The sequence below is a fragment of the Quercus suber genome, unplaced genomic scaffold, assembly GCF_002906115.3.
Source record: "Quercus suber isolate HL8 unplaced genomic scaffold, Cork oak 2.0 scaffold_60, whole genome shotgun sequence".
In the NCBI taxonomy this organism is placed as follows: Eukaryota; Viridiplantae; Streptophyta; class Magnoliopsida; order Fagales; family Fagaceae; genus Quercus; species Quercus suber.
In genome coordinates, this window is record NW_027069525.1 from 1067370 (window position 1) to 1080218 (window position 12849).

Sequence of the window (12849 nt, forward strand, 5' to 3'; positions counted from 1 at the left end):
ATTCCAAAATTAGGACTATTGGACTGAAATCTGCTTGTTTCGCTTACGCAGCATATGTGAATGGCACAATATTTCAATTATAGGTTAATGACAAATCTTACTTGGAAAACAGTTGGAATGGGCTACAAAACACGATGAACTATCATCATCTTTGTCACGGCCTAGTGAGTTGGGGTGGATACAAATTTCAAAATACATTTTGATTGTCTATTTTTTATTTAATTTGGGATTTGTTATACATTGCAATTATGTAATAAAGCAGAAGTATAGTTCTAAAACATGCATGATTGGATAATTGAAAAAAAAAAAAAAAAAAAAAAACCAAGTATATACATCTCCTGAAGCATTCCACCAAGGCAATAATGCATTATTTTCTGCATCACTGGCAAGTTCCAAAAGCTTTGGCACGACTGAAGCAACAGTTGTTGTTGTTGAGCCTTTGAAAATCTAATTTATAAGTGAATAAATTAATTTAAAAATTATTTGGAGAGTGGTCCTATTTTTTAGGCAATATTTTAGTGGGAGTTAGAGTTGCATTTTTATCAGATTGTCTTTTATGGCTTGTTTGGAAGTTTAAAAAAGGAGGGGAAGTAGAGTAAAGGGAAGGAGAGTAATTCAATTACTTTGTTTGGTAGTTTTTTAAGGAAAGAGTAGGAGGGGTTTGGAGGGGTTTAGAGGGGTTTTAATTATCTCTAACCCCTCATTTTTAATTCCCTCAAATTGGAGAGATTTGAAGGGAGAGTAGAGTAGATAAATTATTGACCATATGAATTCCCAGTTTATCCTTTTTAAATTAACAAAATTACAAACTAATTATATAAATAATCTTTGTTTGTTTCTTGAGAAAATTTAAGGTGAATGAAAAAAAAAGAAAATAATCTCACTATTTAGACGTCGCCAAGTCGTGGGTTGTCGACGACGACATCACTAGGTCCATGTCGCTCGCAGCGATCGATCTCGAGTCTGTGGCTATGCACAAGATTGGGCATTTGCTTGGGCTCGGACATTCATCGGTGGCGGTGGCTTTGGATCAGTATGCGTTGGGAGTGATTGTCGTCTCAATTTTCACGCTCGTCGTTGCGATTCATAGTTTCATCGCCGCGAAGAAAAAGGTCGTTGGAGAGGCGGTGAATTGCGTTGCCGCAGCAGTGGCGGCCGCCAACGGAGAATGTAAATCCACTAACGCTGCCGACGCCAACGTTATCATCGTCGGTGCTGGCATCGCCGGCTCCGCTCTCGCTCACACTCTCGGCAAGGTCTGTCAAATTCTCTATCATTTCTTTTCTCTTCTTTCTTTCTCGACAATCAAACAATGCACTAAGAATTTTTTTTTTTTTTGGAATTACGAAAAATCAACTTTGGCTTGCTATGTGCGTTTTGTTCAGGAAATTAATATGTTAATTATTGAATTTTAGATACAGTAGGCTAATTTGGTTGATGATTTTTCGTAATATGTTAGTACTTAAAAAAAAAAAAAAATCAAATTTTGCAATTTCTCTTGTATTTTTTTAATTAGCAATTTTGTTTTTGGTATGATTTGTAATAATAAAATTTTTAGATACGCGTTTGTATGTATAAACTGCAATAGTTGTTGAAAATTGTGGTTGTATGTATAAACTGCAATAGTTGTTGAAAATTGTGGTTTCGTGTTTATATTCTAAGATTTGGACGAATGATAATTAGGTTTAAAACTTTACAAAACTAATAAATTAATCATAGACTAATGTTACAAGTCCATTTTCAAATAGGGGTAAATTTGTCTATTTAAATCATTTTATTTCTTCTCTATCCTAATTTTTAAATCATCCAAACAAGAGGAAGGACTAATTACTCCCTTCCTCCTTACTAATTTTAAAAACACTCAAACAAGATAGAGGATAACCATTCCCCTCTACTCTCCTCCCCTCTACTCTCCTCCCTCTCTAAACTTCCAAACATAGCATTAATTTTGTCTCTACTTAAATATAGAAGTGTATGGACATTATTGAACTAAAAAATAAGGAATCCAAATAGGAGAAGCTCCTTAAATAATAGTATAGATAAGTCGGAGGGTTGGTACATCTTAACTTGCTAGTCAAATTGACCCTTGATGTTCTAAACTATCCAATCTCTACCATTTCACATAAAAGACCCGTGCTTGTTGGGTTGGTTGGTGAGTCAAGCAGGTTTTTTTTTAACAACCTTTTAGTTGTTGTAATCTGAATGGGAGGAATGGATATTGGAATTTCGTAGCCATGAAATGACATATGAAGGGGTGAGGCAATAATTTATTTCGAGTGATTATATATATATATATATATATAAATCAGCATGAGTGGTTGTACCAATTAAGAGAACCCTATTAGTGCTTTGGAATGCATAATTTTTAGAAGATAAAGGTAACCCTATACATTTTTCATGAACCTATTGTCATGGAACCAAATAATTTGATGATTATTGGTAATTATATTGAAATTTATTAGGCACTTGGTTGTTTCAGATTTGATTGTGGGTAAAAAAAAAACAGGGGATTTTGTTGTAAATGGTTTGATTGATATTTACCTTTGTAGTTATTGTTTAAGAAATAACAATCCTACAAGTCTTTAGTGATAGAGACATTCCCTTTCATTGCTGGAAAGTAAAAGTCTTTTTGACATATTGTTTCTTCTAGCACTTTGTCCTTTTTGTGTAATCTGGGTGAATTGTTAAACTGGTGATATTATTATTTATCTTGAATGGGTTCAAATAAATGCCTCCATTTTTTCATTTGTTTACCATTCAATTGTAGACGAAACTTAAGCTTAAGTTGGTAATATGCTTTAAATTTTTTTTTTTTTATTAATATATATCTTTTTAATTGTTATTTTTAAACGAAGTTAATTGCTCACACCGAGTAAGATAAGCATTCACTTCGATTATGATTTCCACGATTTAAAGGTAATATCTTTGATTTGGTGGGACTTAAGCTTTTCTTGGCTTTGTCTCTCTTGCAATAAAAAGAATTGCATTTTTCTTGATGTTCACTTTGCTGTAAAGCAAAGCGATGCCAACCTGATGTGGTCCAATTTTGTAATGGAAATTATTGTGCAATTAAGGTTGTCATTCTACCAAGAAAAGGAAAACAAGAACACGTCAAAAGCACCAGTAATATATAGAAAATATGATTGAAACTTAGGAAAAAGAAAGCTTGGTAAAATTCAATAATTAAAATCACTAGGGCATTAGGGTTTGCCACCAATATTGTTAAGCATATGATAGCGCTTAAAAATGTATACTTATTATATATTCATTTGGGTATTATCTCCTTATTACTATGCTTAATTTGTATAATTAAGCCATGATTTGCAGTAGTCCATATTATTTATCTTTACATAATTTCTTGAAAAAAATGTCATTTATTGTGTATAATTTTTTACTTTCAGGAAATCATGTGAGAAAGATAAGTTTACAGGAATTTGTGAGAGAATAGAGGCCAAACTAGAATTAAAGTGGAGCTAAAGGACCATGTTTAAATGTCTAAGGAGGTGCATTTGGAGTGATTGGGTCATCTACCATGTTTGGAAGCTTCAAATAAGAAAAAAAATCAAAGAGGTAGAATTTGAAAAGGAAAAATCAGATTTGAGTACTGATCAGTATTTTGGGCGTATCTCTCTCCTCAAAAATCCAATTGACACAAGGTCAAACAGGTTGGAACCGTGACTTAAATATCTACAACTTTCTAGTTTTGAATTTTTCGAAATTCTCAATTTTGAAGGCCAAAATTAACTCACAAGTTAATGTGGTAAACCTAGAGGAAAAATAAAATAGTAAAAGTTTTATTTTCTTTGGACACTTTTGACGTTAGGATTTGGAAGGGAGGCTGTGTAGAATGAATTTTGGCAGAGAAAACATTGTATTTTCCTTTCTCTAATGGCAGCCTAAACTCTTTGCTAGGGCTAGGGGTTATGTTTCTTCTATATGGTATGAATATTCAATGTGATTCTTTCTATCATTTTAGACAATAACATATTTGATTGTTCAATTAGATTTTAGTTCTTCCATGCTTTCAATAAGTTCAATCACGTTTTTTCTTGTTGTTTAGATGAATTTCTAATAGTTTCAAATAGAAATCACGTTTTAAAGTGAATGAGTTTTTCTGAAAACTATTCTAACCGCATTATTAATCTAGGTTATCATGCGTTCTTGAATTGTCTCAGTTCAACCGAATCATAAGTTTTTAATTGTATAAGAACAATCAATTATGAAATATATATTTTTTTAGATCACAAAGAATTTCATATCGATGTAGAGAAACACCCCGATGCCCTAGTATTTACATTATTGATTTAAATCAGTTTTTATTATTATTCTTGTTAACAATTACTAGGCAAAAATTATTCTTCATCTTCACCAAAAGTTTTTTTTTTTTTTTTTTTTAATTACATTGTCTTTGAATTTACCCGCTCCTTGTGGTTCGACCTCGGTACTCCAAGAATTATATTGCTACGATTTCCTGCACTTGGGAGTGAGCAAGCAGTATACACTACCAATCCAATTTAGTACACAATTAGGTAAGTTAACATATAAATTATCCGATTGGAAGACTTAGAAATAAGCCTTATTAATAGAACTCTCTTTGGTTGATTATATTTATCAATTGCTCTAACAATTTAGTTTAGAAAATAATAACTTTGTTAGAAAAAATCAAGAACATCGTACACCCTAGATGCAATCCTATGGTAAAAGTTATATCTAACAAGATTACCACGTTTTACTAGAGAGATTATAAAACCCTATTCTAACCATAAGAAGATTTAAGAATATACTTATGAAAGAATTAGAAATTAAATATCAATCTAGCAAAACAATTATGAAAAATAGAACAATTAATTTCAATTATTAAAACGTGAAAAATGTGCTTGGATTGAATAGTGGACAACTTATAGCTTTTAGGATTCACTCCCAACCCTAGCTTAGGTTCTTAAGCTTCTATAGAGAATAATGTTGAAAAATTTGGTTTTGCATCTCATACAAAATACATAGAGGAAGCAACAAACACAGATCTACTTCATTCATGAGAGATAACATGTAACCTTGAATTCTAGAACAAAGAATAGAAAGCATACCTTGATGTAGTGAAATTCAAAAATAAGACTTGAGAATATCTCTAATCAACATCCCAATTACACATATGTGATCAAGGGAGAATAAGAGAGTGGCTTACACTCACATACACACAATTTCCATACATATGAAAAAATGTATGTTTCTTTTCTTATAAATATAATTGATTATCTAATTAGGTTAGCCTTTTGGGCATGCCCAATTGAGTTTTACTTTGTGGCTTGAGATGGGACTAAAGAGAATAAATAAGACTCAAGCTCGAATTGGCCTTGGCCTTATTTGTCAACTCTTGACAAGTCCAAAATTACCATTAATTATATTTAATACCACTATATAAATATAATTGCACTCTAGGCCTTATTAATAAATCGTATCCTAGGACTTTAATGATATCATTTGACCTTTCCATGAAATATCCATAGTGAACAAAGTTATAAAGAACTATCACTTTGTAAACAACTATTTTTTCATTGAGTACCCAGTTTAATCTTTTAGTTATTCACATTTATTGAAATCCAATTTTAATAAATATAAACTTTAGTAACTCCTTACTAAAGTGAGCACCTTGAATAACCAGTTTTCATTAAACTTATCTCAATTAGATATTTCGTGTCTCTATAAAAAGAGATTATGAATTCAATTTTGAGAATATGTGTTCCCTCAACACTACGTGTGGTTACCTAATATACTAAAATTTTGACCGTGAATATTAGGTCTCACTTTTAATATATCAAAGTAATCTACATTTCATGATCGGGTTCACTATCTTCTTAGGATTGAGAGTTTATGAAATTAAAAGTCGTGAGATTAATTATTCAGGTGACAGTTATTGATTGAATAATTAACCCCATAGCGGTCAAGTTCATTATATCTTAACACTTAAGACACATCAACACATTAACTAGAAGTCTCCACTTCCATGATCAAGACAAATCATCTTAATTGATGTGTTATATAGTCTTCATTGATGAAATGCCCAATTTCATCACCGACTATGAACTATATTTTGAGTTTACAAGGAACTTGTGATTTATATCTTCTGTGACTAAATCACATAAATCACATACAATGCATTTCAAGGACTATGATAATGTCCCATTAGTTCATTTATAAATTGTCTCATATAATTAAACAATTTAATTATTTATGACATGCCAATAAATTGGATTTTAGGGCATAAACTCCAACAAATAAAAACTCTCAAAAATTGATAAAAATAATTTTTTTCAGCAGCCCAAAAACGTGGCTGCCCTTGTACCACTTTAGTATTTATAACATTCAAAACCCTTATTCTTCCTAAAAAGGAAAATATAAAATGTCAATTCCTGTTTTTCAATGATGGGTTAACTTCCAGGTTAGTTTTGGCATTGAATACGACAGATTCTGAAGTTTTGATAAACTACAAAGTTTTAGATATATAAGTTGAAGTAATTCTTAAGTACTCTTGGAGCATAGAGAATGGTGCTCCATCCTCTCATATTCATGTTGAGATCTGCTCATTAAATTTATAGTAGGGTCCACCATGAATGTGAGAGGAAGGAGTACCATTTCACTATACTCCGGAACTACCTAAGAATTTTCCATATAAGCTCTCTTTATGTGGCCACAAGAATCAAGTAAATCCGATATCGGAGTAAAAAGATATGGCCAAAATACCAAAATTGGTCAAAATATTTCCATGTCAGGATTTTTTTTTCCATCTTTAGCTTAAACGAATTTCTCTCTTTCCTTTTATGTTTCCACACATCTTTGACTCATTAAATTCTTCAAAAGCCACTTATTAATTGATTTTCACTCTTGGATTCTCTTGGCTTCATGTCTGCATATTTAACTCATTAGTTTTTTTTTTTAGAAAGAGCTCATTAGTTTTAATCTCTTACAAAAGAAAAATATACGTAATGAGTATATTTTTAGAGAAACTTGCAATCTCTCTTGTATACGTGTAAGTGTGGAATTAAACACAAAATAGATGTGATAATGCTTACCAAAGCTAAGATAACATTATACTTTTAAACTATTATTACAACCGAAAACTCTTTCTTAAAATTGTTGACGTGGAGGTTTAAAGAAAATAGTTAGAATTCTAGAAAGATCGATGATGTTTGGGTCAAGACTGTTACGTGGAATGCCATCATAATTCATAGCATTCATACTATTGGACTCAAGTGTGAAAATACCATTAGAGAATTTGCTTATTTGGTGGAGTTTATATACCTGCAAAACAATTCGATTGTGCATACTTTATGTTTAAATTTGGATGGCCTTTTAGGAGTGTGTGATGCTCGCTTGCTTTTTTTTTTTTTTTGCTTGAAATGCAATGGTGAAGGATGTTTTTCAAATCGATCTTTCTATATATAGATCATGGGACTATGAGTATAAAAATGTAATTGGAATATGCATATAATTGTGGGGTTGATAGTTTATATTGAACTACGTACTGTTAGTTGGACACATAATAATGTTGTTGTTGTTGTTGTTGTTGTTGTTTGTTTTTTTTTTTTTTTTTTTTTTTTTTACATTGAAACAATAAAGCCTAATTCCATTAAAAAAAAAAAAAAAAAAAGAAAAAAGAAAAAAAGAAAAAAAAGCCTAATTCTCACCGTAAGCTAAATAAATATATGTTATTTTATTTATTATTCTTAGGTCAGAGAATAATATTTATTATTATTATGCTCTTATTAGGTCACATCAGCGTAGTATTACGGTCCACTTCAATCCATTTAGTCCATGTCGGTCCACTTCGGTCTACTTCATTTCTATCCATTCAATTTGCTTCACTTCGGATCACTTTGGGCCACTTTGATTCATTTTGGTCCGTTTTAGTCCATTTTGCTTCAATTCAGCCCATTTTGGACTAATTGGGTCTTAAATTGATTCTTTTTGTAAGTTGCCTTTTCAATTTTGAGCTAAAAAATCTAAACAAAATAGGCATTAGAAATTAGAGATATGAATTATAAAAAAGTAATAAAAATGATAAATATTTACAAGATTACCTTAAAATTCAAGTTTCAATAATGTAGACATTATACTCGTATTTGGAAAGAAAAAAAATGCTACAATTCTAAATTTACATAATAATTTAAATTTAATGTTACATGTTACACGTGTTTTATGGAATGAGAATATACATTTTTTTTTAACATTCTTGGATCTTGGATCTGTTCAAATTAGTGAATCGGTATATATTTTTAAAAATCCTTATATATATATATATATATCACTACGTATTGTTGTTGAATGCAAAATACATTATATGTTTCATTAAAAATTTATATAAAATAATTTTTTAATAACATGTGAACTATTTAACCTACAAATTTTACATTATATTCTTATAAAGCTAATTATATTACATTTTTCCATGCATAGTATGGGTTTGCAATGAGTAGAAGTAATATTGGCGATGAATTTTATCAATTACTCCACCTCTCTATTCTCTCAAGCCCCTTTCTCTCCGGTAAGCAATGAAGACCTTGAGGCCTTAATTCCTTGTTAGCGTGTGGCTGTGATGGGTGATCGTATTACATGTTTCACTCTCACACGTACAATAACCTCACTTAATGGATGGTGTTTCTTTATGGATGAAGTATTTGTTTCAGTAGAGAGAAGCTGGTCTTTGGATAAGGTTGTGGCTTTCGGGGTTGATGTATCTAGTCATACAATTGTGTCTATTTCCAAGGGATACAAATTTCCCAATACATACCCAGGACTCTCATTTGCATCTTGACACAATTTTTACAATATATTCTCTTTGCAAACACAAGGTTGCATTTTGTGATTACCACCCTAGTGAGACTGCTATCCATGTTTGGGACTAACATGATGGTGAGAAAATAAAAAAGATTGTGTTCAACCTGGGGTGTCCAATACAAAGCTACTGACCTTGATGGAATGCCTACGATTTTTTATAAGCATTATTTGGAAATCATTAGCAAAGATATTATCAGTTGTCCAAAGCTTCTTCAATAAATGTTTCCCTCTCAAAGAACTAAATCACACCTTCATTATCTTCATCTCCAAGTCTAATCGTCTTGCCACAGTTTAAAATTTCAGACCTCATATATACCTATGTAATGTGGCCTAAAAAAATCATATCAAAATTATTTGCTGATAGATTTAAGCCAATCCTCTCTAGGATTATCAGCCCATGGAAATTAGCATTCCTTCCAGGCAGGTCAATCCAAGACAGCATCCTTGTTGCTCATGAAATCACTCATTATATGAAAGCTACCAAGTAAAAACTTGGTTATATTGCTATTAAAATTGATCTTGAAAAAGTTTTTGATAACATTGACTTACATTTTTTCTCCTCTCCACTGTCAAATGTTTTGGGTTATGTGACAGTTGGATTCACCTTATCAAACTATGCATCACAACCACCTATTCTTTGTTCTTATTAATGGGGTATATTATGGGTTTCTTTTAATCAGAACGGCTTAGGCAAGATGATCCCATCTCTTCTTTCGTCTTCATTCTTGTTATAGATGTCCTTTCTAGGCTTCTCCCTAAGGCTGAGGGAGACGAGGATATCAAAGGTATCCAAGTATCAACAGGCTGCCCTAGATTTTCTCGTCTTGTTTTTGTCGATGATCTTATAATTTTCGTTAAGAGAAAAAGAAGAGTGTGGGGGCCTTTTTTGTTGTGCGTTGGGCTGGGCTGCCTGCCGCGGTAGTAGGCCCGAGTATTCTGAGTAAGGAAGTTGAGACCGGTCCAACTGGAACTCAATTTGGGCCGGCTTGTGCGCAAACGTTGAGTCCAAGTCCAAGGGAACATGCTGTGAAATGGGCTTATCCCCTGTTTCTGCCGTAGGAACTTTTCTCCAGTTTCTACTGCAGGATTGACTTTTCTACTATGCAGCAAGTTTGTCTGCCGTGCTTTAAAGCTTCCTGCCGTGCTTTAAAGCTTCCTGTTTGCCGTGCTTTAAAGCTTCCTGCCATAAAGCCTTGTGCAATAGAGCTGTCTGCCGTGCTTTAAAGCTGTCTGCCGTGCAGTAAAGTCTTCGGCAATGTGAATGACTACCATTTTTACTGCGGAAACACTTTTCTACTTCCTGTGCATAAACAAATCTAAAAAACCCAAAGCAAATACCCATCAAACAAGTGTTAGTTTAAATGGGTTAGCATATTCTCAAATATATACATACATATATGAGTATATATACTTATACGTATTCACATATACATATATAAAATATATTTTTCCAGAACATGAGAAACAGGGTATATGTATATATATACTTACGGCAGGATAATGATTAGCTTGTGTCAACAGTAAAATACGTAACAACAAATAAAGAAGAAAGTTTCGGCAGGAAATGGTTTAGCTTGTATAATAGTTAACACGGTGAATATAATAAAAAGGTACTACAGCAGAATAAATAATACAACAAGTAAAGACACCACAGCAGGACAACTGATGCGGCAGACGTGATAAAAACGTGCTATAGCAGGATGACTAAATACGGCAGATATAAGTTATAATGAGAGAAATCAAATATATTTGCAATCAAAATCAAGTAATAAATCTGCCCATAGAATAAGTAAACCAAGAAGGAACCCAAACTCCAACTTCAACAATCTTATCATGAGCTCCTGCCATAAAAGTTGTTCATTTTGGAGAATAGGCCTAAATGGCTACTAGCTATTACTTTTAGAGATTTCAAAGAGTGGATTTGCTAAGAGGGAGGGAAAAGATGGTCTATTGATGCATGCCCCTATTTCTGCCGCGTTTTCTCTCTTCGTTTTCTTTCTTTCTTTCTTTCTTTTTCTCCCCTCTGGGTGTTTTTCTTCTTCCCCTGTTTTTCACTCATTCCCCTGTTTTTTACTCATTCCCCTATTTTTTCCTCCACTTCGGTCCCCCTATTTCTGCCGTGGTTACCTCCCTTTTATAGTGAGCTAATTCAATGGGATTTCTCCCTTTTACCCCTAGGGCTTCACCAACTGTTTTTGGTTTGTTGTGGGCATCCTTTCAAGATTACCCACTCACCCATTGGTTGCCCCGACCACTGCCATCTGCTCAGAACATGTTTGTTGCACGACAAAATTCTCTTTTGTTTGTTCCTACCGTATACTTCTACCTCACTACCTAGCTCTATGGCATGCATCAGTGGTCCCAACCATTTATTACTTTCTTTGGGTAAAATATCATCCCAGCAGGATATGTTCCCAAAAGAAGTCATGGCAGGAAACCAAATATAGACCCCATTTTTCCCCCACCACCAAACCACGCCCTCTGAATCTCTTTGACCGTGGGCCCACCTCCCTTGTATTGGCTGGGTACAGGTTGGTGGTGCCCCGGCCCTTCTGTTCTTACTCCACTGTCTTTTGTTTTTGTCTCCCATGCCATTCCTACCGTAGCAGATTATTTCTGTTTCGTCTACTGCGTGTTTTTGTCTTATTTCTTCACGCGTTTCCTGTTGCATTTGTCGTTTCCTTTAGTTTGACTCTTCCTTCACGCAATTCTTGCTGCTTCTTGTTTCTTTTCATCGTTCTTCTTCGTATCAGTTTTCATGCCTATCTTTTTTATACAAAATGATTTGGGCCTTTGTGGGCCAAATAATGTTGACTGGATCAAAAGGGCATTGGGCCCAATTTATCTTCATCTGCCGAAGCCATCCTGCCAGAAAACTGTATTCTGCGGCAGACTTGTATTCTGCGGCAGATTTGCGTTTTACCGTAGATTACTTTCACTTGCACTTCTTTCTTTGGACCCTTCTTGTTCTTTGGTTTTCTTGGTGGGCCTTTGGGCCTTGCTCTTCATTGAGCTTTTTTCCTCATAAGCCTTTGGGTACATATTTGCAAAAATGGGCATCAACAAAGAGGCTATATTTTCTATAATGCATTTACTATGATCAATTCCAAGCATGATCAGGCTATCCGTCAACAAAGCTAAATCTTCTATCCTTTTCAACTACACTGGTACCAGCACAAAGAATGTATTTATTAGCATGTCTAGCCTTAACATCCTCCAATGAGGTTCCTCCAATGCCTCTTGTCTTGGTATCTCTCTCATTTTAGGGACATCTAAAAGATCTACTTTCCAAGATCTCATTTCAAAGATGATACCACAGTTGATGGTTGGTGAACAAAAGTCCTTACAGCACTACCAACTTATACCATGTCTACCATATATCTTCCAAAATCCACTTGTATCTTAATGGATAAGCTCCTCAAGGATTTCTTTCGGAATAGAAATCCCAACTCTAGAGGTTGCCATCTTAAATCTTGGAAGGAAATATGTAAACCTAAATCAACTGGTGGTTTTGAACTAAGGAGATTCTCTGAAGCAAATAGGGCTCTAATAGCTAAACTTAGTAAGCAAATTGCCACTGGCAGTAACAAGTTCTGAGTTCAATTGGTGTTTTGGAAATATCTAAAAGGTACCCCATTCCTCTTTGCCTCCTTAAAGCCAAATCCATCCTTCACTTGGAATGGTATAAGATATGGGATCAGGAACCTCAATTAGAATTTGGGATGACTCTTGGGTCCTCCACCCCAATGTGATGTGACTCCTTCAAACCTTTTCCAAAACAAGGAGCCCCAAATAATACTTTTGGGTGGCTGATTTGATCAGTAACAGTACCAAGCAATAGGATCCAACTCCCAAGTATGCTTTCTAATTATTTTGATGATACTACAGTGCTACTGCTACTCACATCAAACATATCCATCTATCACAAGTTAGCACCATGGACAACTTAATCTGGACCCTTCTCTTGTGCCTATTCAGCTATAAATTTGCCTATCTCAAGAATCGAAAATCGAGATT